Genomic DNA, 3,953 nt, shown 5'->3' with positions numbered 1-3,953 from the left:
CGTTCTGTTGTGCATGGGGTCGCTATGAGTCGGAAACGACTCAACGGCACTTAACAACAAACAACAACAACAAGTACCATTTGAATCAACAGTTAAGTTCTCTATATTGAGTGTTATCTTTCAATAGTTCAAAATAAGCACTTTAAGGATGTGACATTAAGTTCACAAAGCTAATTGTAATTTAACAAGTCTACTCTATCTGAGTATTTAAATCCATCCTTGAAATTCAGTATAGTATCTCCAGATTTCTCCAGAAGAAGAAGTCAACTGCCTTGCTGAAATATGACAAGAATCAAGTCATTTTATTTAGGTTTGTACTTATTGCATGGGACAGTCACTATTTTTAGTCACTCAAACATTCACTAATCATAAAATCCCTGATGTTAAATCTTTAATTTTTTTAGGCACTGAGGATTTATATTTGTTTTTCACTCTCAATTTTACCAATACTCTTTTTATTATGAAATAAGGCAATTCAAATATGTAAGAAGATGTTTTCACAGATAGGGTTTCATTGTGTAGAAATCAAGGTATTCAAGTAGCTATCGCCACAGTATCTTCCAGTTCTGGATTTTCTTACTGTTTCCACTGAGAAGTTTGAATCTATTTAAATATCAATGAGCACTTTATTAATATATTATTATAAATATAGCAAGAAAACAAAAAAGATGTTGTCCTGTCTTAAATAAGTCTACAGTGTGGTGATAGAAGTATACAAGCTAAAAAAGAAAAAAAGAATGAGTTGTAGTACAATGAATACTATAAACTATGTGGCTAAAAGGGTTGGAATAAAACAGAAGAGAGTCCCCAACTCAATGCAAGATTTAGGGAGGCTCCAAAAAATGTAAATTGAGTCTAGAAAAATGAATGGGAGTATGTCAGGTAGTGAGGGAAAAAATACAGTAAAGGTGTTTTAAGCAAAAGCATCAATGTGCACAAAAGCATAGTGAGGAAACTCATGGGACATAAAGTAAGATGAGATGTAGTCTGTGAGCAAGTGGCTTTCCTTCAACTTAATCTATTCCTTGCATATTAAAGATGGGTGTTTCTCTCATCTCATTTTAAGTCTTAATTAAAATAAATTTGTTAGCAAAGATAAACCACAGAAATGCAGATAGCAGGACTTTCCTATAGTTTCCTGATTTTCAGGAACAAAGCCGCAACTGCAGTAGGACCCAGGAATAAAATAAGTGCTGGTTTGAAGATTTATCCTCTCTGCCTCCTTGGAAAGCATTTTTTCTTGTGCATCAACTCATAAAAGTACCATTCTTATTCTCCTTTTCCATAAAATCCAAAATGAGTTTAGTAAATAGGCAATATATCTCTCTGTAGAAGGCAGAATTGCACTATACATCCTGATGTGGCCATGCAAATGATTTCATTCAACATACTATACTGTATGCCAGACTTTGTGCTAGGCATTAGAACAAGGAACCATAGAGGTATTTATAAAATATAGGGGACAGGCCAGTAATAGAATCACAGTATCATATGCAAATGTCATAGGTATTTGGAGGACTCAGGAAAGTCTTCCCAGAGTAAGTAATATCTAATTTGTGTCTTGTACATATGGCTATAGATAGTCAAGAGAACAGATGTAGGAAGGAGACTGGGGGCAAAATAAATAAGGTTATCAGGTTTATTAGTTTCCTAGGGTTGCTGTAATAAAGTATCACATAGCTGGGTGGCTAATAATACAAATGTATTATCTCACGGTTCTAGAAGCTAGAAATTTGGAATCAGGGTACTAGCAGTGTTTATTCCTTCTGAGATTTTGAGGTATGATCTGTCCCAAGCCTCTCTCCTAGCCTCTGGTGACAGCTAGTGATCCTCAGCTTCCTAGACTTGCAATTGCAATCTTTGTCTCTCTCATCATCTGCTGTCATCCTTCTGTATGTGTCTGCCAAAATCTACCTGACAGCAGTGAAATCGCTCATTCCACATCCTCTTCTGAATCCAGCTTTCATTTCTGAAAGCTCTCAGTCAATATACTGCTCCAAATGTTTTTTTTAATTATCTTGAGTAAGATTTTACTTGCAAGCGATATTAATATATCGTTAAATAATTTCCACATTCTATTGGATCACTATTATTTGAAATGGGCAAAAATATTCATTTTTTTTTTTTTTCCGGTCAGTTGGCCAGGTAGCTCTCTTCCAAATTTCTTGGCATAAATGAGTAAGCACCTCCAGTGCTGCATTTGTTTATTGAAACATTTCAGTGAGCATTGTGTCAATTCCTGGAACCTTGTTTTTTTGCCAGTTCCTTCAGTGCAGGCTGGATTTCTTCCTTGAGTACCACTGGTTCTTGATCATTTGCTACCTCCTGAAATAAATGAATGTCAACCAATTCTTTCTGGCACAGTGACTTTATGTATTCTTTTCATCTTCTTTTGATGGTTCCTGCATCATTCAGTATTTTGCCCATAGAATCCTTCAGTATTTCAACTCTAAGCTTGAATTTTTCCTTCAGTTACTTCAGCTTGAGAAATCCAAGCATGTCCTTCCCTTTTGGTTTCCTAATGCAAGGTCTTTGCACCTTTCATTAAAATAATTGACCTTGTCTTCTCGAGCTGCTCTTTGAAATCTTCTGTTCAGCTATTTTATCTTGTCATTTCTTCCATTTGCTTTAGTTACTCTCTGTTCAAAAGCAAGTTTCACAGTCTCTTCTGACATCCATTTAGGTCTTTTCTTTCTTGTCTTCTTAACGACCTTTTGGTTTCTTCATGGATGACATTCTTGATGTTGTTAGGTGCTGTCAAGTCATTTCTGACTCATAGCGAACCTATGCACAGCAGAACAAAATACTGCCCTGACCGATGCTAGCACCACGATCCTTGCTATACTTGAGCCCATCGCCACAGCCACTCTATCAACCCATCTCATTGAGGGCCTTCTCCTCCTTTGTTGATCCTCCACCTTAACAAGCATGATGACATCCTTCTTCAGGAAATGGTTCCCTCTGGCAACATGACCAAAGTAAGTGAGATGAAGTCTGGCCATTCTAGCCTCTAAGGAGCATTCTGGCTGCACTTCCTCCAGGACAGATTTGTTAGATCTTTTAGCAGTCCACGGTACTCTCAGCATTCTTCTCCAGCACCACACTCAAAAGCATCAACTCTTCTTCGGTCTTCCTTATTCATTGTCCAGCTCTCACATGCGTAGGAGACTACTGAAAATACCATAGCTGCGTCAGGTGCACCTTAGTCCTCAAGGAGATATCTTTGCTCTTCAGCACTTGAAAGAGGTCCTTTGCAGACAGTTTGACCAGTGCTATAGGTTGTCTGATGTCCTGACTGCTGCTTTCATTGGCATCAATTGTAGAACCAAGCAATGTCAAGTCTGTGATAATTTCTATCTTTTCTCCATTTATAGTGATGCTGCTTATTGGTCCGTTGTGAGGATTTTTATTTTCTTTATATTGAGATATAATCCATACTGCAGACTGTAGTCTTCAATCTTCACCAAGTGCTTCAAGTCATCATCACTTTCAGCAAGCAAAGTTGTGTTATCAGTGTATCAAAAGTTGTTAATGATTCTTCCTCCAATCCTAATGCCATGTTCTTATTCATATAGTCCAGCTTCTCAGATTATTTGCTCAGAATATAGATTAAATAAGTAAGGTGAAAGGAAAGAACCCTCACACACTCCCTTCTTGATTTTAAACCATGCAGGGTCCCCTTATTCCATTTGTACGACAGCCTCCTGGTCTATGTACAGGTTCCTCATGAGTACGATCAAGTGTTCTGGAATTTCCATTCTTCTCAATGTTACCCATAATTTCTTATGATCCACACAATCAAATGCTTTTGTATAATCAATAAAACATAAGTAAACATTTTTCTGGTATTCTTTGCTTTGAGCCAAGATCCATCTGACATAAGCAATGATATCCTTTGTTCCACATCCTCGTCTGAATCCAGCTTGCATTTCTGGAAGTTCTCTGTCAATATA

Source organism: Orycteropus afer, unplaced genomic scaffold, assembly GCF_000298275.1.
Source record: "Orycteropus afer afer isolate SDZICR_OR568_19922 unplaced genomic scaffold, OryAfe1.0 scaffold00098, whole genome shotgun sequence".
Classification (NCBI taxonomy): domain Eukaryota; kingdom Metazoa; phylum Chordata; class Mammalia; order Tubulidentata; family Orycteropodidae; genus Orycteropus; species Orycteropus afer.
Note: the sequence above shows the minus strand (reverse complement) of the source record.